The sequence below is a fragment of the Dromiciops gliroides genome, chromosome 3 (assembly GCF_019393635.1).
Source record: "Dromiciops gliroides isolate mDroGli1 chromosome 3, mDroGli1.pri, whole genome shotgun sequence".
NCBI lineage: Eukaryota > Metazoa > Chordata > Mammalia > Microbiotheria > Microbiotheriidae > Dromiciops > Dromiciops gliroides.
Window position 1 is genome coordinate 59,881,806 of NC_057863.1, and position 21,981 is coordinate 59,903,786.

At 39.5% G+C, this 21,981-nt stretch overlaps 1 protein-coding gene and 1 pseudogene across 2 annotated transcripts in view; one reads left to right on the forward strand and one right to left on the reverse strand.

Annotated features, from left to right (window-relative positions):
• The window catches only part of IRS1 (insulin receptor substrate 1), an 83,469-nt gene that overhangs the window by 14,503 nt on the left and 46,985 nt on the right, over window positions 1-21,981 (forward strand). The window lies entirely within an intron of this gene.
• On the reverse strand, window positions 3,220-3,579 carry LOC122746575 (annotated as a pseudogene).

Consider the following 21,981-nt stretch of genomic DNA (forward strand, 5'->3'; position numbering starts at 1 on the left):
CTGTTCATCATTGCTTCTCGTTGTTTTCACTTAAATATTTTAAACACATCTCACGTAGCTAGTATTTTCTGCAATACACCCGACTTTGTTTTTTTGCTTTCAGTAGTATAAAATCTTAGACTGTCCTTAAAGGATCACAGATTTAGAACCGGAAGGGACCTGAAAGGTCTAACTCAAATAGAGTTGGGTTGCATATTGACTTAGAAAATTACAAATTAACATTATCTATATTATATTGTATTTTAAAATTATTTTGTTAAACGTTTCTCAGTTTTGTTTTAATCTGGTTCTGGTCTCATTGGCAAATCAGATAGCTGTGTTTGATGCTTCTAATCTAGTCCAACTCCTTACTTATTTTACAAATAGAAACTGAGGTTCAAGGAGATTGTGGCTTGTTGGAGGTCACAGAGATAGTAGGATGGAAGTATTTGAGCTTAGGTCCTCAGATTCTGCCCACTGATCTACAAAAAGAGAAAGATTTCCAAATAGAGCTACCATATGGAGAAATCTGGGCCTCCCTCTTAGCTGCCAGGACCTTCTTTCCCCACCTCCCAAAAGTACCTTGTGGGCAGCTAGATGGCAGAGTAGATAAAGTGTCTAAATTGTAATTGAGAAGAAAGACCTGAGTTTGAATCCTGCTTCATATACTTACTAGCTATGTGCTGCTGGAAAAATCACTTAACTCTTCTCCACTTTCATGTCTGTGAAATGAGGATGATAATGGAGCTTACCTCAGGGGATTGTTGGGAGAATCAAATGCACACAGATAGGTGGGTAGGTAGGTAAATAGGTAGATATGATAGATTTTAAATAGTATAGATAATAGATAAGAGAAGGAGATGAGAGATGGAGAGATGGATGAAAGATAAGAGATAGATGATAAATGACAGATGATAGATGACAGACAATGGTAATCAATCAGATCAATAAAAGCCTTTAATTTGGTACTTGTTAGGTGGTTATAACTATCTGGGATGCTGTGAAGTACCCAAAAGGATAAATGTGACACGATATCTGGCTTTCAGCTTCCTGGAAACAACTTGAGTTTCTCAGGGGTCGGGGGGGGGGAGAGAGAAAGAGAGAGAGAGAGAGAGAGAGGGAGGGAGGGAGGGAGAGAAGGAGAGAGGAGAGAGGAGAGGAGGGTGAGAAGAGTGAGAGAGTATTGGGCTTCACATTAGACCACAATTTCAAGTTCTGGCCACACATCTACAGAGACCTTGGGACAAGTCATTCAATACCTGAGCTTCAGTTTACTCATTTATACTACCTATCTTACAGGCTACTTGTGAAAGACAAATGAACTAACTGCTTTGTAAACCATGAAGTGCACATACATATGAATTGTTATTGTTCTTTTTGAACCTTCCTTATCCCTACTTGACATTGTAGTTGGATCACCGAGAAATGTTTTAAGTTAGAGACATGAATTTGTTCAAACTTTTGGATTACTGCTGATCCTTTTTTTTTTTTTTTGGCTTGTTTGATGAGTTTTCTCATGCTCAAATGAAGCCCCTGAATCTAAAGTTAGCATCTGCAAGGGCTTTTTTGTTTGTGGGTGGTGGATTTTTATTTTTAGTAGAAAAAGATATACCCTGTGATCCAGCTGCTCTTCCTTTCTCTTCCTTTCTTTCTATCTGTGTCTCACTCTCTTTTTGTGAATGGGTTGACTGCATGTAGGAGACCTTGCATTTTGATGAAAGGGGGAAAAAAGAAGCAGAGCTTCTCAGGAAGTTGATATAAATAGGAATCTTTCTTGCCTTCAGTAAGTTTGATGTCACTATTAATTCTCAGACTTGGAAGCTTAGTAAACAAAAACAGCAAATTGAGTTAAAAATCCAACTGTTTAATAATTCTTCTGAAAGAACTCATGGAGATTCGCCTCATCTCAGTTTTCCCATCCTTCTTTGTACCTAGGGTAGCAGCTGATAGCATACTTTCTTGATAATGCCTGTGCTTTCATTTGGTCTCATTTCAGTTTTATTTTTTGATCTTAAAGTATTCATTTATTTTATTTTCTTTCCCTGATACTAAGAACTTAATTTACACAGCAACCTGCACCTACTACAACAGCTGTCAAAGAGAGGTATCTCCCCATCACAGGGGACCAGGTTTCCAAAAAAGCAAAAATGGGACTAAATGGAGCTCAACATGTCTTTCTTCTGCAAAGAAAACAATCAAAACCAACAAAATAAATCAGTACCCAGAACTTTGTGACCAGCAGTTTTGATGAATGAATACAGAATGAGGGTGTTGAATTTATCAGCCATTTATGTGTTCATGGGAGCAAGCCCCCTCCCACATCTCTTTTCCCCTGTACCCAGAATGGGGGAGGGGGTAGGAACGATAGGGAAGGTTCCCACCTATAGTTGGAACGTTTGAAGGTTCCCTAAGTCCAGGGCAGATGGGTCTTCTTGCTCTGTATTAAAAGGTACCGAGAGACAGTCTGGGACAAAGATTCTCTCTAAATTCAGTTTAGTGATATATCCTGCCTACCCTCCTTTCTGAAGTCCACAGAACTCAGAGCCGCATTCTATTAGTGATTTTACCACCACTGGGACATTTCATGAGATGGTAGAATGAATGAAAGTTAGGTAGGAAGGCATAGAAAGGAGGAGTTACATTTTAGGGAACTAAGGCCTAACAAGTTCCCTCTTTGGTCTCCAAGCCTGGACCTCAGTTTAGAAGGACAAGAAGGGAATGTCAAGTAGGACAGAGATGCAAGCTCCTGGCCCAACACCTACAAAGAAGACAGAGGAGCCACTACTCTCCCCTTGTCCTCCACATTCCATGTCTTTCTGTGAAGCCTAGGGTTAGAAACCTAATAAGGCCGGCATTTGTTATTATAGCTAGGTCCACATTTCCCTCTGTGAATGAAACCTAGGGATACTGGGGGAAGGATAAAGCCCAAAGTAGGCCTATGGAAGAGTTGTCGCCAAGGAGGGATAAGAAAACCAAGTTTGGTAAAATACTGCGGTAGTTATAGAGCATTTCCTTTTGCTTTTCCCACCTATGTCCCTCTCACCAATGTATCAAACTGGGTTCCCTTCCTATCCCCCCCCCCACCCTCAGCATAAGAAAACTGGGAAATTTCCTGGACCAAGATGTGAAGACCACCTCTCAAACTCCCCACATTTCTATCCAGCACAACAAAGGCTAATTCACAGAGTGGTTGGGAGGGAAGAAAGAATGGACACCAACCCCATTTTCCACTCACACACATCAAAAACTTCCCCCAGTCAGTCCCACTGCTCTGTCCTGCAATGCCGTCTTCTTCTGTATACGCTCTCATTACTGTTGGCCACACATGAGTCTTTCTCATGGTTGCCCTCATAGAGTTGACCCTTGGTAGCACCAGGAGGAGGGATAGTGTTGATGATGGTAGATCTGTTTCTGATTTAAGAAGTGACCGACTGTAAGGGAAGAGTTTACCAGGTACTTTCCTTTGTTCAGGTCTGGGACTCTAGCATTAAGTGCCTTCTTCACAATCACAGAGACTTTGTCAGGATGTTTCTTTCAAATCGTCTCCCTTTCTTTTTTCCAGTACTAGGAAGGATGATCCTCCTTCTATTGGAATTTCATGATGCCTCTTAGCATTTTCTTTCTTTCACGGGGTGGGTGTGGGAGGCCCTGGCTCTGATGGCGTGGATTGATTCTCTGAGTTTGGCTTCTCTTGGATGGAGCCCAGTGAGAAATCCGAAGAGCCTTGGCATTGCCAACCATTGTTGCCTTGCCTTCTCTGTCCCACCTGCCCACTGAGAATGCTCCAAATGGAGGCTCCAGGTGTCCCAGGCAGGTTTTTTGGAGTTATAGTTTGGTTCTTGCATGGACCAGAACTCTTCAATCTTTAAAAATTCTTCATTTTTATGATGTTATAAAATAGATTGTTCCACTGGTTCTGTTGCTTTCTCTTTGCATCAGTTCATAAAAGTCTTTACAGGTTTCTCTGAACCCATTATCATTTATTATGACCTAATACTTCCATTAAATGCATGTACCATAATTTGTTTAGCCATTCCCCTATTAAGGACATCCTTGTAGTTTCCAGTTCTTTGCCAGCTCAAAAAGGGTTGCTTTAAATGTTTTTTAATATGTGGGGTTTTTTTCCTCTTTCATTGACCTCTTTGTGTATAGACCTTATAGTCTATATATAGTCTCTCTCTCTCTCTCTCTCTCTCTCTCTCTCTCTCTCTCTCTCTATATATATATATATATATATATATATATATATATATATATATATGCTTTGTGTATATATCCTTGGATCAAATTGTATTATGAACAGTTCAGTAACTTTGGGAATAGCAGTACCAGTTCACAGATCTACCATTAACGTGCCTGTTTTCCCACAGCCCCTCCAGCATTTGTCATTTTCCTTTTCTTGTCATCTTTGCCATTCTGATGGGATTAGGGTGATTTGATTTTCATTTTTCTGTTGGTAATTTGGAGTGCTTTTTCATGTGGCTGCTGATGGCATGGATTTCTTATCTTGAAAAATTACCCATTAATGTTTTTTGATTAATTGTAGAATGAGGTGTCAAAATTTTTATAACAGCTAGACGGGACTTTAGCAATCATTTAATCCATACCCCTCATTTAGCAGATGGGCTGCCTATCACCCAAAGAAGTTAAGTTCCCATAAGTAAGAAGTCACCACTCCAGAATTCAAACTCAGAAGCTCTTACTAAAAGGGCAGTGATTTTCTACACCATCACATAGTCTCCCCAAGTGGTTGTAGTAGAAGGAAAGAGAGGGGTGCTAACAGGGGATGAGGCTTCTGTTCTTCTATTTTTTTCTCACCATTTCCCCCCACTCACTCCTGTATTCATGACTAATATAACTTAATCACCCTGGGTCTTAGTCACCACCCTAACTGTCTGAAATCAGATCAGACCCTGATGCAGTAGAAAGAACATTGAATTTGGAGTCAGTCACCTAATACTTCTGTGACCTTGGATAAGTCACTTAATTTTATTGGGACCTCAGTTTCCTCCTCTGTAAAATGAAGAGGTTGAACTAGATCATAGTATTTTGGCTTTAGAAGCTGGAAGGAATGGATGAACCCTAGACAATTTGAACTATTTGACTTCTAAGGTCCCTTTCAGCTTCAAGTTAATGAATGATCTTCTGATCTTTTAAGGTACCTTCCCCAGTTCTGAGATGTAAGATTGTAGAGAGTGAAGGGAGGTACAAGTAGCAAAGTCATTTGAGTTGGAGAGCTTTGTAGACATTGAGGGAGGGGTTTTCTCTTTTGAATGCAAGTCCAGATTTTGATAAGACAGATTTGCTTATTATGAAAAGCAAACAGACTTGTGTGTGTGTGTGTGGGGGGGGGTATTACTTTTATATCTCTGATCTAGTCAACACTCACATTTTTCTCTTATCACCGTCAAATGCCTCAGATGTTTTTGTTGCTTCATTTCAAGGGAGCCACTTCCTGGCTGAAGGAAGAGAGGTTGCATCTTTGGGCTTCCTGAGAAGGATTTGGAGGGTTCCCATTTGAACTCTGGTTCTCCCCTTTCCCCCCAAATACATGCACATTTCCCACCATTACTCTATCCAGAACATCCTTCCTTTACGGTGAGCCCATTCTCTTTCTAGCTAGATCTTTGCTGAATAAATATTGTACCTTTTAAAATAGATAACAACTGTTTATTTTTGACAATATTTTATTTTCATTTTTAGAATAACCTAGAAATAGTTGGAATTGGATTTAAAAATTGCTCATTCATTGATGAACTCCTAATTTTAAACAGATTTATGAAAGAATTACACTTATTGAAATTAAGTATTCCTAAAGGCCTGCCTTTACTTTTTTTTTTTTTTTTTGGTAACACAAGTCTTTGTCCCTCACAAGTTAGTACAAGGGAAGACCTTCAGAAGGTGTGCAGACTTGCAACTAGTTCTTTGAACTGAGTTAGGAATGTGTCTCAAGATGGAAAAATGAATGGTTATTTGGGGCTTTTAGCCTCTGGGCTCCAAGCTCACTGGAGGAATGTTATTGTGTCTTCAGAACCTTTCTCACATTAGGCTTTGTTAGACAAGATCCTTGATAGTGTCTTTGCATTATCAAGTACACAACAAAAACACTGAGCCACTCAGTCTGATTTGATTGAATGGGGCAGCTTAGATATCCTTGAGCCTGCAAAGTAGTGTATTGGCAGATTGGTTGCTTTCAATTAATTAACTTTTTTCTAATAATAGAAAAACTACCCAGAGCCATATTTCCCTTGTTTACTGTTTTGTGATAGGTCCAGAATGTTGGCAATTTGTAGGCACTTTTTTTTGGGGGGGGGGTGCAGTGGAAGTAATGGGATGATAAACTTAATAATAATAACTAACATTTATATAGTGCTTCTATCTATCTACCTGTCTCTCCATCTACACATCCACCTACCCATCCCTCTATCACTCTATCCCTCCATTCCTCCATCTGTCTATTCATCCACCAACCAACTAGGCACTATGCTAAGTGCTTTACAGTTATCTCATTTGATCCTCTCAACAATCCTGGGAGGTAGACGCTATCATTAGCCCCAGTTTATAGATGGGGAAACTGAGGCAGACAGGTTAAGTGACTTGCCCAGTTTCACGCAGCTAGTAAGTGTCTTAGGTCAAATTTGAATTCAGGTCTTCTTACTCCAGGCCTGGTGCTATTTCTGTTACACCACCTAGCTGACAGGCTGATAGTGTTAAAGGAGTGAAATATGTTTTCATTCTGGCCCTTTGACAGACCTCTTATTTCATCACTGTGAGTACACCTTTTCCCAGTGCAAGGTCATCATCCCTCCATGCCTCCTCTGCTGATTTTTGTTTATGTTTTCTCATAAATCCTCCTGGGAGGCTCTGCTTTATAATAACAACCCATGTTTATGTAATACTTCAAGGTTCACAAAGCTCTTTCCTCACCACAGCCCTATGAGGTAAGGAGTACAGAATTATTATCTCTACAGATGAGGACACTGAGCCTATGAGACATTAAGTGACTGGCTCATGATTGCCCATCCACTAAATATCTGCGGTGGGATTCAAACTCAGGTTTGGAGACATCTCTCTGTTACTTTCACTATGTTGAGACTCTGATGCTCTGTTCCACCTGTGTCTTTTCACTGACTGCCTGGCCCATTTTTTTTCTGGTCATACATGTCTTCATAATGTTTTTGGTTTCTTTGCTGGAGTGTTATGTTCACCGATGGGCAGCATACCTTGTTTGAAGAAACATATTGGCATGTTTGGGCAGCTGGGTGGCACAGTGGATAGAGAGCTGGGCCTGGAGTCGGGAAGACTCCTCTTTGTGAGTTCAAATCTGGCCTTAGACACTTAGATGTGTGGCCCTGGGCAAGTCACTTAACCTTGTTTGCCTCAGTTTCCTCATCTGTCAAATGAGCTAGAGAAGAAAATAGCAAACCACTCTGGTATCTCTGCCAAGAAAATCCCAAACGGGGTCACAGAGAGTCGAACACAACTAAAATGACTCAACAACAACAAAAATTGGCATGTTTCAAGATCATGGCAGCTGGAATAGCAAAAAGATTAGAGAAAATGATATAGGAGAATCGAGTGACAGAATTAAAGATTCTGGTCTATAGAAGAGAAGGGGGAAGTGTGTCAATTATCTTTAGATATTTAAAGGGTTGCTTCATGGAACCAAGGACTTCATTTATTCTGCATGGTCCCATTATAGGACCAGCAAGGTTACAGAGGAGCAGATTTGGATCCAGTACAAGGAAGAATGACTCATGTTTATGGATATTTAGTGCTGTCCATAAATGGAATTGATTGTCTTAGAAGGAAGTACAATAAGTGTTCCATCACTTGAAGTTTTCTGGATAATCAATCACTCATTGGGAATGTCATAGAGGGTTCAGGTTAGCATTTAGACTTGGGGGGGAGGTCTTTGAGGTCCCTGTCACATTAATGAATTTTGATTCTGTGAAAATCAATGTGAGTATTGAACCGGCCAAATTAAATGGAGGTTGAGTGGGTATCCAAATGACTTGATGCTCTTCCTCTGTTACCTTTGCCCACTTTTGTTTTCTGTAGTGTTTATAGTCCATCCCTACATTAGAAACATTTTCACTTTTTTTCCTATGGTTTTCAAAGGGAAAAAGTTTTTAAGGGATTTTAAGAGAAAAAGGTTGTTTTTTTTTAAAATCAGGAAGTATTTAGGGAAAAAAAATCTCATGACTGTAAAAATAATCCCAGCTTAAAAGAAGGTTATTTTTCATTGTATATTTGCGTACCTTAAGCAAATCCTTTCCCCCTATACAATATGTTATTTTACTTATTCAGAATGAATGTTTCTGGGAGTGACAGTGAGCTTACCTGTTGAGTCCTCACAGTATTCTTCAAACGAATATGAAAATCATGGTTAAAATTAATTAGAACTTAATTATTTGTGGACCTGAATAAATGATCAATGATTCTATGTCTGATGTATCTCCAAGTCTTTCTCTTTTTTGTTTTCCAAAAAGACACTGTCTCTGGAAGATGGACACATCTTTTGCTTTGTTTTGATGGGGTTTGCTGATTTCTCTGCCTGAAATAGCACCTCATCAGCTTTTATTATGCTAGCATAATTTTTATGATGTTAATTGCATTTTACAGATTCAGGTCACAGTTTAGCATTTGCATTTGGGTTTAAGGAAATCGGAAATCGAAAGCAGTAAGAAAATTACTAAAAATAATTGTTTTACTCTAGTGATCTCAGTTATTCAGAAGCTAGTTATTAAGCTCCTGGATAGTGTGGGGCCCCTTGGGTCCCCATTTTCTTCCTCTGGTTCTCTTGTCTTCCTCTTGGGCATTTCACTGCTCATTAGCACCTCTGCACCAGCATGGGTAGGGCTGGGGAGAGGAAGTGAAATTCACATCAGTCAATTTTGTTAACTGCTCTCTGCTAAAAAGGGAACTGAGCAAGAGAAGTTAAAAGTGATTGTTAAAATGAGATTCCCCCATACCTCATTTCCATAGATAATTGAGAAAGTAGACTTTAGTCTTAAGGCAAAAGTCATGGAATTCCTATTCTTAGAATTAGCTACACCAGCTGCAGTCAGAATCCTTTTGAAAGGGGCTTGTTATGAGAAGGATTAGGCAAATATAGGTCTGGTTGTATTTTGGGAAACATAACTACATTCAGTCAAATATCATTAACCTTTCGCACATGTCCCCTAAGACCTCTGTATTTTAATTCAGGATTTCAGCACTTTACTGAGGCACTTACTGGACTTGATTCTATTCCTCAAAACTTTGGTGGACAGTAGTAGCATCAGGTGATAGAGCCCTGGCTTTATAATGAGGAAGACCTAGGTTCAAATTCTGCTTCATATACATACTGTGCTACTTTTCAATCTCTCTGTCTCATTGCCCCCATCTATAAATTGGGAGTAATCCAGTCTCTCCCTCACAGGATTGTTGTGGAGTGAGATGATGTATGTCCAGCAATTTAGAGATGGAAAAAACTGTATGAATGGGAGCTATTATTAGTTAGAATCAATTCTAGCTTTTAAAGAAGTTAATCAATTAACAATTTATTTATTTATTTATTTATTTTGGTGGGGGCAATGAGGGTTAAGTGACTTGCTCAGGGTCACATAGCTAATAAGTGCCAAGTGTTTGATGCCAGATTTGAACTCAGGTCCTCCTTGTATTTGTTTCCTTGATGCCTGTCACACAGTAGGCAATTATTAAAGTCTTTAAATTAAATGGGTTAATCAACGACATATTTTTATATACATGTGTGTTATGATTATATACATTATAATATTTATAACTGAATGCATATATACATTATATATTAATCTATAACACCATAAATATATTTAAATATGCAATATATTGATTAAAATAATATACTCAAATAACATTTTATTATATTATAGTAAATCTATGCATATATATGTTTATGTATATGTGAATATATTTCTACATATAAATTTAAGCATGTCTGTATATGTATGCACACACACATATATACATATACACATACACATATATCAGCTAGCTGGCACAGTGCATACAGTACTGGGTCTGGAGTCAGAAAGACTCATCTTTATGAGTTCCAATCTGACCTCAGATACTTAATAGCTATGTGATCCATGGCAAGTCACTTAACTCTATTTGCCTCAGTTTCTCCATCTGTAAAATGAGCTGGAAAAGGAAATAGCAAACCGCTCCAGTATCTTTGCCAAGAAAATCCCAAATGAGTTCAAAAAGAGTTGGACACAACTGAAAATGACTCAACAACACCAATGATAGACAGACAGACTAGAGACAGACATATACATATATATATATATCAATATATGTGTATCTATCTATCTCTGTCTCTATATCTGCAATAACCTTTGGAGTCTATGACCCACTATCTTTTTACATTTTTAAATAACTTTTTTTTTGTGCAACTGTCTTAGGAAAATAGGTTAATGACACTTAAAACTAGGACTTCTTTTCCCTAATTAAGAAAGGAAATCAAAACTTCGTAAAAATAAGGAAGTTTCTTTGAAATTGTATTGTGGTGCAGCTAGGTGGTGCAGTGGATAGAGCACCGGCCCTGGAGTCAGGAGGACCTGAGTTCAGATCCGGCCTCAGACACTTGACACTTGCTGGCTGTGTGACCTGGGCAAGTCACTTAACCCCAATTGCCTCACTAAAAAAAAAAAAAAAGAAAAGAAATTGTATTGTGACTGCTAATTCAGCAAATCATCAGAATCTATTAAAATACCCTTTGCTTTTTTTTTTTTTAAATAAAGATTGGGCTGATGGTCCAGCTCTATCATTTTATGAAATTAAAAGTTCGTGGTAGTCTTCATTCCTCTTTCTCAGTGCCCATTTTCCTTCTAGCGTATTCCCTGAAAAAGTTGTGGTAATTTCACCGTTGTACTGTTGGTTTCAAAGGAATATTTTACAGAACCGCACGTGGCTCTTTTTGACACTACAGATCAAAATAGTTACCTAAGCTCTTTCCTAAATGAACTGAGGGAAGCAACATTTCAGCGTTTATACTTTAGGTACCTCTAGGGGCAGCCACATAGTGGGGACTACTTATCTGATTGAGTGATTGATTAAGGACAGAATACTTACTAAATAAACACTGTCTTGAGAATTTGCCTCCTCTTGTGGGCCAGAGGAACATAAGCAAAAACAGGTTGATGTTGGTGACTTTTTCAAAAAAAACGAGGACTAGGGGCCACCTTTAGGGTTAGTACCCATTCAAGTTTTCTTCACAGCTATGGCTACCATAGCTGCTCTAGCCACATCCCAGTACAGTAACTTAGTTTATAGTGAGGAACCTGAGTCATCAGAAAATAACTCTCTGGCCCCCTCAATATTTGAAGATAACCCCTCAACTTTCTCTTAATAACAAGAAGTTCTGTGGCTTCTACTTATAGGCTTTATTTCCCTACCCTTTAATCAATTTTGTGGCTTTCTCCAGAACCTTCATAATGTTTTCCACATCTTCTTCCAGTTGTAGAGCTCATAATTGGACATGAGTATAGCAGGAGAGTGTCCAACAAGCATTGATTATATGATAGAAAACTGGCTTCCTGGTATCTATACATGATACGCCTTTTTATTTTACCCTACATCTGTGTTTATTCTTCTAATGATAGCCCTATGTTACTCATTTGTATTCTACTTGGGGTCCACTGGGATCCCCCAATCTTTTTAAGTTGTGGTCAGTCAGTTATTCAGTCAGTACACACTTGCTAAGCCCCTATGTATGGTACTGTAAGGGCAGAAGACAGGTTTTACTCTCAAGGAATTCATGATCTAATCAAAATGGCTAGCTACTTCCTAGCTTCTAATTGTATAATATGAATTTTTTCCCCCTCTCAAGTGTGTTTTTGTTTGTATTAGGTGCGTTTCTTTTAATTTTCTGATTAATTCTCCAATTAGCTGCTCCAAGTTACTTGTACCCTTCTTTAGAACTATGGACATTATTTAAGTCTGAAGTAAAACAAAATAGCAGTTGGAAATACATCCTGTTTGCCTGCTTTTTTCAATTTATAAAGTTCCTTTAAAAGGCACAACATTTATTAAAAACTGTAGAAAACAGCCCTGTTGGATGTGTTTCCTCATCATTATCAGTTTTTCCTTTTTTAGGAAGAAATGGTTGTTACTTATAAAAGGGATCTTCTAGATTAGGAATTCTTAACTTTTGGGGGGCATTGGATCCCCTTGGCAACCCATGGGACCACTCTCTGAATAATGTTTTTAAATGTGTGAAGTAAACTACATAGGCTAATGTAGGAAAGCGATTTTATTGAAACGCGATTGAGAGATGGGAAAACCAAGTTCTGTGGACTCTAGACTAAGAACCCCTCCATAGACCCTGTGATCAAGTAAGGAATCAGACTTAGTGAGATGAGGATTTAGCAAAGGTCAAATGGCAAAACCAATATTGGAACCCTAGTCTCTCGAGTGCTCTTTCCAGGACATCAGCACTTCTTAGTTTGCCTGACCCGGACCTAGATTATGTATGAGTTCTCCAGAGACTGACCTGGTCCGTGTCTGCATGCCCTGAGCAGATAGATTCCAGTTTTGAAAATGTGGCTTGGGGGGAATTTCCATCCCTAGGCCATGGCGAATAATCTCCTGTCCCCACTGGCATGGATTCTGGCCTGTACTGTGGAGAGGTAACTGGTCCACTGGGGAGGAAAAAGAAAAATAAAGAAGAAAATAAAATATTCAACATTCATTTACCCAGCATTTGAGAGCACACCATGTGCTTAGATGACAGGCCCTTTCTATCTCCCAAAGTAAAACTCTCCTGGGGCCACATATTGCTCTTTTGTTACTCATTTTCTTCTTCAAGGCTGGCTGGTGCATTCATTTTTAATCATATTTTGTCTGCGTGAAGATGAAGGTTTGATTCTTTCCCCGCTCTTTCCTTCTGGGACAGCCCTTGCTCACCTCTGTGACTTGCATGGACCAGTTCTCATTAATCATTCGGAATGTTTGACTGTTAGAACTGGAAGACCCTCTTCCTTTATTTTACAGATGAGAACACTGAGTCCATAGAGGTTAAATAACTTGTCTTAGGTCACATAGCTACTTAATGAGAGCCAGAGCCTTGTACTAGAAGCCCTGCCTCCTGAGGATCCTGGGGCCCTCAGGGCTCCTCTATTACACCAGCTGTTTCTGTTGCCCTTTTCCCTGACTTATAATAATGAGGCTGGTTTGGGAAGGGCAGTAATGGGCATAGAGAGAGGAAGGGTGTTCATCATAGAACATGAAAAGTGTCCAGGTAGAAAACAAAGCTACAGCATCCTAAGCTTTCAAAAACCAAAGGCATCCTATATCATTTCCCTTCCCTTCAAAGAGCCAGACATTCGTTTAAAAAAAAAGTCTCTCTAAGAACTGCCTCAGCTTGTCCTGTAGATCAGGCAGTAAGATTCTTTACAGCCTAGATCATAAAAGATTACAACCAGGATGGGTTTTACCTCCGTGTGCTTTCCCTATATATTTAACTTTGGATTACATTGGTGATTTTTCGAGCACATTCCCTTATAATCTCTCTTGTTGTCTGTACTTGTTGATTGAGAAGACTACTGGGAAATAAACTCAGAATAGAAAATCCAAGGCCGGTTTTTGTGCATTCTTTTCACCAAAATGAGTCTCTAGGTAAAAATGTTATTATTATTCTTCATGGGTCACAGTATATGGCCCTGGAAACAGAGCTTTCAAAAATATTTCTTCCTAACAACCTTTTGAAGTAGGATAGGGAGAGGAGGCCTGTGTTTCCATTAGTTTAGGGAGCTCCCTGGTGAGAAAAATTCCTTCTGTCTATGCGGCTTGGCATCTTTTCTCCAACTTCTCTCCAAACTCTCTTAGAGAGGTACCTTGAATGCTGAGGAGTTGTGACTTGCCCAGGGGTAGTCAGTAGACAGTAAATATTTATTAAGCACCTACTATGTTCCAGGCACTAAGTTCTGAAGATTTAAAAAAAAAAGACAGTTCCTGCCCTCAAAGAGTTTGCAGTCTAATGGAGGAAGACAGTACAGAGAAGGAAGCTTTAAAAAGGAGGGGAGTATCATACAGCTAGTCAGTGGTGTATCTGGACTTCCTTTGCTCCTTTCACTACATTAGGGTGGCTCTCCTGGAGTCCCCGGGAACTTTGGGAGCATCAAATAGCTTGTAATGCTTCATGTCTTGTGTTCATCTGCAAACCACATGCTATTGTGGGATTCATTCAGTGAAGACGTGGATGGTATCCTCTGTAGACGTGTGATGTTTTAATTAGGTACTATCTGTTCTCCAGTCACTGACATCCAAGGGGAATTGACAAAATTGGACTATATTTGCATTAAAAGAGTTAGCAGCCCCCTGGAGTATGTATATTTGGCTATTTATGAAACAGCCTTGTCTGCAAAGTAAAGATCCAAAAGCTTCTAATTTTGGAACTGAGGTCATATGGACGATGTCAGCTTTTAGCCTTTCTGAGAAGGCCCCGTTTGTAGGAAGTTGAGGGTTAATATTCCTCTTCAGGATGATCAGTGATAGATTATATTTTAACTAGCCTGATCTTCTTATGAGCTTATGCACGTACACACGCATACACACACACACCTTTTTATTTAGAATCAGCCTTACTGAGTGTTTCCAAAAAATCTTTGAGTCTGCAAAATATTTTCATTGGCATCTCGGTGCTACCTTTTCCTTCTCCTACCAAAATCGCCCTCCCATTGCTCTCAGTTTAGTTAGACTTTGAGCAAAAGTGTCTGTCTGCAGCTGATACATTCCTACTCCCAATTCCCCCACCTCCCATAAGCATAGTTTAATCTCTATGTAATGCAGCAGAAACCTAAGGAAATTTAAGAATTTGGAGGGTCATGGTTGTTTGAATTCTTCATCTTCTCCCCCACCTACCAGGATGTAAAAGCACATTTGATTTTACTTTTTTTGCATCTGATTGAAAATATTTTTTCAGATTTTTTTTCTTCTCTCCTTGAATGTTTGATTTGTGTAACTCTAATGTGAAAAGATGCGTGAAGTTTGCTGTTTGAGGGAGACATCCTTGTCATGAAAAATGAATAGGTTTTACTATCAAATCCTGGAGATCTGGGTTGCATTTATAGGCTTGGCAAGGAACCCCTCCCCCCAAAAAAACCCAACAACAACATTTCACTTGGATCAAGTGATTTTTAAGCAGAAAGCACAAATTAAACACATACAGTTTGAAGCATATTTACGTTTTATATTTTTGTTATGCTATGTTTTGATGGGGTATGTAAGTAGTTTCTCTGCATTTAAGTACCTTTTAAATATGGAGAATAGAAGTATCATTCATTTGCCAGTCAACATTTGCTGGGCCAGGCGTTACAGTGGCCGGGTGGTCCTTGGTGCTAGCCAGTGCCAGGATGGAAGAGTGAGCCCTGACGTGGGCCTCTGCCACCACAGGAAATAGGTGAAAAGCAGATCACATTCCAGAGCAATGCTGATTTCCTTTGGCTAGCTGGGTCAGCTGCTCAAGTTTGGTCATAGAAATCTGAACTGCACAGCTGACCAGTCCCAAAGAGAAAGGAAGGGTGTGAGAAGGGAACAGAGAGAGGGGGGAAAGTTGGCCAGATATTGTTTCTTCTTCCATGTTCACTGTAATTAGAGTAACTTTGATAGTGTTGGCTGCTGTTTGTGTTTTCATGTTTGTTCATATGTTTTTACCCCAAGGAAGGAAGGAAGGAAGGAAAAAAATCCTTAAATATGGGCTGCTGTTGGTTGTTCCTGATTTAAATTTGTCAGTGTCAAAACAGAGAGGCTACCATCCAGGGCATGGTACAACGTGGCTGCCCCCAAAATTTATAGCTGGTTCCTCTCTTCTGCCTCTAGAGCTCATTCGGTTAGCTGTCCAGAACTGTCACTGCTACTGTGGTTTGGTCAGTTCATGTTTATATCAGAATTTACTCAGAATACCTGGCTGTAGAAATGGAAAGAAAAGGACAAAGAGAATTGGGTAGAGTAAGAGGAAATAAGGTCGGAGAGAGAGGTACATTTCTAGGTTGGCATCTGTTCAAGGTCATTGACCTAGTGGCCAAGAGCAGTCATTATAGTTTTTGTTTTTGATGTAGGATGGGCTAATTAGACTGATGAACAGGTAGTTGCTTTGGGCTGTTATATTGGTGAGGGTGGATTATAAGTGTATCTCATCAGAACAATACAATAGATGTACACAAATGGTCATGAGCTGGTGGGATTCTTCAGGGATTGAAACAGCCTGTTAAAGGGCACAGGATGTTCGTGGGGTCCTAAACTAACCAGATTAAAAAATATATTCTGCTCAATAATAGAAGTTATAGTGAAGTCCTACTGTTTATGTGCATCTTTACATAGCATATCAGCTACATTTATCATAAATGTACACAGTTTTAGAACTGGAAAAGACATTAGGTAACTTTTGCATTTCCTTCCTTTTACAGACAAGGAAACTGATACCCAAAGAGATTTAATGACTTTTCAAGGTCCTATTGAATTGGTGGCAAAAGTAGAACTGGGTTTCCTGTGCTTTTTCCACCATAAAACAGTACGTCAAACAGCTATCATACTATGAAAGGCACCTAAAAGTATAGCTGGGGCAAAGGGGGAAGACCTCATAGAGAACCCTTGGACTTAGAGACTCAAGACCCCACTGAGTGAAAGAAGTTGGGGGACACCATGACGCTATGTTGGGGGGACAGCCGATGTATATGTGAAGCTATTTTCATTAATTATTCTTGCTAAAAAATGTATTCACGCTAACTGGTTGCTAAGCTCAGTTGTTTCTTCCTGTTGAAGTCATGAAAGTGCCTCCTAAATTTCAGTACCCTGAGGCACAGCTCTAGTGACCCTGCCCTAGTTACAGATCTCTATATTTCAAACTATATTTAGTTATGTGCAACAACTTCCATGTTTAGCCTGCTCACATGAACATTTTGTAACAAATACATAGCAGTAGTAGTTTCATCAAGAAAAGCAAATATTAATACTTAAAATCTTATATGATTTAAGGCTTAAACACTATGCTTTCCTAAGAAGTAGGACGATGATAGATTGTATGTTTTTCTCACATAATAGGAACATATGCTATTTGTTAATTATCCAGATTCATTCCCCTATCAAAAGAGATGTCAGACTCCTCTCTTTTGATTGGCCTGGCACTTGTTTTTACATCATTATCTGGTTTCTTAGACTCTTAGATTTGAAGTAACCTAGAGATAATGATTGGGTTGAATCTTTTCCCGTTAGCTGTGGTGTTGCCACTTAAATGATAGCCTTGATAAAGTACCTGGGTTTCATAATGATAGATTGATGGGCTGTAGGGCTATCTCTAGTGTGTTAACACTGCCGTATGTCAGTTAGTGTTTATGAAATTCTTCGGAAGCCCAAAATGACGTCTGTCATGAGCATGTCTGGGTTTCTCAGTTGTGTATGGTTTCTGGTTAGGTACTACCACAGATCACTAAGTTCTATACATCGGGTATGATTCAGGTCTCTCAAAGAGCATGCTGGGTTACATCACTTTCATTTCCATTGATTTGTCAGTTCCCAGAGGGGAAGTTTTTTCATGACACTGTTTAGTTCTTCATTCCTAGTGACCAGCTTTCTCAGGATATTGACCGATAGGCAACCAAAGGTATCTCAAGATTTTTTGTTAGTCTGAAATTCAGTGCTGACTCTGCCAAATGGCATGCATTATGAAGGACTACTATAAATGTAATTACCAAAATACAGTAGTTCATGAATGAGGATCTCCAATGGCTTGTATAAATGTTGAGATAAGAGTCTTCTTATCCTCTTCCAGCCCTCCATATTCTTGCTGTGTCTTCAAGCATAGTTGCATAGAAGAGATTGATAAAGAACCACTCAGTATTATAACCCAATATTATAGCAGCAGTAGGGGGATGGGTTAGGCTAGGCATGCTTGGTTCTGGTGATGCAGTCAGCTCTGCTAACTTGAAGTAGTCTTAGGACTTTAGTAAACTTCTCAGAGCACCCAGACTTGTTTAGTAATTGCCAGAGAATTGTGCTATAAGAAATGACAAGTAGGATGATTTCAGAAAGGCCTGGAAATACTTGTATGAACTGATGTATGGTGAAGTGAACAGAACCAGGAGATCATTGTGCACCGTGACAGCAATATTCTTTGATGAAGAGCTGTGAATGACAATGATCCAACCCAGTCCCAAAGGACTAATGATGAAGTATACTATCCACCTCCAAAGAAAGAACAGATATTGATTGAACAGAGACTGAAGTGTGCTATTTTTCACTTTCATTTTATTTTTTGATTCAAGTTTTCTTATATAAAATTACTAATATGGTAATGTTTTACATAATTGCATACATATAACCTCTATCTGATTGCTTACCACCTCAGGGAGGGGAAAGGAAGGGAGGAGTAGAATTTGGAACTCAAAACTTTAAATAAAAATGCTTATTATTATTTTTAAAAAAGTGAAACAAAAAAAAGCAATTGCCAGAGAGACACCTACTAGTGATTTCTTTTTTTTTTCTTTCTTTCTTTTTTTTTTCCCTCAGGGCAATGAAGGTTAAGTGACTTGTCCAGGGTCACACAGCTAGTAAGTGTCAAGTATCTGAGGCCGGATTTGAACTCAGGTCCTTCTGAATCCAGGGCTGGTGCTTTATTCATTGCACCACCTAGCTGCCCCCTGTGATTTCAGTATTTTTAAGGTCACTAAATACAGTTTAGAGGTTAAAGGAGTTCTCCCAAACAACTCTTACTTCATCATGGTGGAGAAGGACCTAAATAACTTAATGCATTCATTGGCTGCCTTTTTCCCTATGAGTTGCGTAAATGATTCAATGTTTATTACTTTTTAGGTTCATAATGAAAAATAAAATTGATTGGAAAGGTGTGACTAAATAATGTACTTGTTGAAAAGTCTACCATGTTTGCCAAGGCCTCCCAAAATGCCTGCCTTAGATAGATGAGGACCTAACTTATTTTTTCAGCTCTGAAACTGTCATCCATTCTAGAAACCATTTTGCATGTGTGGAAGTTAGGGAAGGAAAGACCTTCTCTTTGAGCCTTACCTTTTTTGGAGATGCATTAATAAACTCAGCCACAAAGTCACATACTTGGATATGAACCAACCAACCACATCTGGAGTGAATCTTCATAGTTTGAGTTCCTTGGATCCCTTAATTAGAGTTCTCCATGGGTTGGTGATGGGGTTACTAGAAGATGGCCTCATCTCTAGCCATGCCCCATTATGTCATCCCAGCCTATGAGATAGATTCCTGAGAAACCAGTCTATCTAGGTACTGGGTGTGGACTTCTTGCTACTCAGTCTGTAGAGCTTCATCCCATTCATGTCTGGCTTTTGATGAGCGAATAGCCCAAACCCCAGGCTACCCTGGTCTGCACCTTGGTTAGCATAACTGACTCTCTTACTCTGGTTCACTTGAAATCTGGGTCTCTATTTTTCTATAATGAATGAATCAGGGGCAGCTAGGTGGCGCAGTGGATAGAGCACCGGCCCTGGATTCAGGAGTACCTGAGTTCAAATCCAGCCTCAGACACTTAACACTTACTAGCTGTGTGACCCTGGGCAAGTCACTTAACCCCCATTGCCCTAAAAAAGAAAAAAAAAATGAATGAATCAGATCCTTCCTGGAGTTCCTAATACAAGTTGTCTTCTAGCTATTGAATTCAAACTAGGCTTTAGCAAGATGTTGTTTAGTCCTCCCTGCTCCCCTACATGTCACCTGAAATAACCTATTCCTCTCCTGGCCCTTATTTTTAGATTAGCATTTATTTTTGAACTCTTATATTGAGTGGTTTTTAGGGTATGAAATCTAAATTTAGACTTGCTGATAACACTTGGCTGCCAGGGGACTGGCACTTTGTGGAAGCCTGTTTTAGGAACCAAAGTTTTATTTTACTTTAATTCTCAAATGTCCCTGATATTATACCAGATATCATTAGTCTGATTCCATAGCCATATTTCAGAGCACTGGTTAGCCATCATTTTTAAAAGCATAGGGAAATTATATGCCAGAGATGAGGTATGTTAAAATAGTTAGAATACTTTCTTTAAAAAAATCAATTTATTTTCCCCCACTTTACCAGGAAATGGTAATAGGTGAATTAGCTTTTAATAGTATTCTGTATATATTGTTTGCTTTTATGGGAAGTGGTGGTGGCTTGTGTTAATTCAGTTCATAGCCTACTGCAGTCATGTGGGTGGGCCGAGGTAATCTAATCTTGCTAAAGATCTCATAATTCTCTGATGCTACCTTTAAAAAAAAAAAAAAGAAAAAAAAGAGAAGGGTTTTCCCTTCCCTTTCAAAGATGGAGTTTCTTACAGTGCTGCAGAGAGTGAGACCTGGAATTCCCTATAGCTCTGAAACATTGAGAGATGTCTCAGTTAGTTCACTCAACTTGCCTTTAGAAAGGCCTGTGGTATATGATACCTCTCTTCTTTGAGGTCTCTCCTCTGGTCCAAGAAGCTACTGTAGAGACTTATAGAGATACCTCAAAGTCTGGATAGTTCACTGGAAAGCAGATAGATTTAGAGGGCAGCTAGGGCAGCACTGGCCCTGAAGTTGGGAGGGGCTGAGTTCAAATGTGATTTTAGACACTGACTAGCTGTGTGACCCTGGCCAAGTCACTTAACCCCATTTGCCTTAAATATCTGGGGCCATCTCCAGTTGTCCTGATACATATCTTACTACTGAACCCAGATGGCTCTGGAGGAGAGTGAGGTTAGTGACCTTGCATAGCCCTGCCTCACTGAAATCTAATTCACTGTAAGTCATGACATCACCTCCTGACATCACGGTCCTCTTCAAGAATGAAGGACGGGGGCAGCTAGGTGGCACAGTGGATAAAGCACCGGCCCTGGATTCAGGAGTACCTGGGTTCAAATCCGGCCTCAGACACTTGACACTTACTAGCTGTGTGACCCTGGGCAAGTCACTTAACCCCCATTGCCCCGCAAAAAAACCCACAAACACACACGCACACACACACACACACACACAAAGAACGAAGGCCAAACAACAACTCAAGATGAATTAGATCAATTTGGGCAGACTTCAGAGCAGGTCCAGTAAATCATTTGGAGAGACCTCAAGGAAATCTGTAGAGCCTCTTTCACTCCCTACATCTGTCAGCTCGCCTCAATAGATGTCACAGTGACTAAAGCATCATAGCAGGTTCCCAATTGTTGCTTGTCTTAGTTGTTCCCAGAAACTTCTCACATGTGAAGGCACAGGAAGTGTTAGGAGTGGTTCCTAGCCAGCCACCATCAGGGTGTATTAACATACCAACAAGCTGTGTCATCCACCAGCCAATGGATTGATGGTCTCTATGGGCATCGGGATGTTGATAGCATCATCCTTACCTACTCTTGAGGAACAAGGGAGATTGTCCACCGACATTACTGTTAAATGATAGGGTGCCAGGTGGTTGACCTTTTTATGCAATGGAAATAAGGCATGGATTTTACCAGGGATTGCTGCCATCACATGCACCAACTTGTCTAATGGATTTAAAGGTAAATGTATTTAAACCATGCAGCATCAAAATCCCATCTTAACAGTTGAAGTTTAATAAGTTATAGAAGTCTTATATAAGTTGTAGTCTTCTTAGATGGAAGGAATTCCTCATGCCAATGAAATCTGACAAGTCCCTGGCATCGCGAATAACAAGAAATGAGGTTGTTGGTACATGAGGGTTTCTTTATGAAAGCATCCCATACCAAGTGCCTTAAAGCTGACGATAAAACATGCACTGCTCTGTATCCTTAGGGAACAGTTAATTTGTGTCTCTTGTTGTACCTAATTTTGTAGAAAAATCAGTGAGAAAATTGATAGTTTTCTATTCTGCATGCTGATGTGTATGTGTCACTTTCTGATCTTGATTTTAGAATAAATTGTATAATTTTTATTGCAGTTATTGGCTTTGAGATCCTCTTATGAAAATAATGCCTCTGACCCCCATCAATTCAACAGTTCACTATTTACTGAGTACCTTTCATGTTCTGG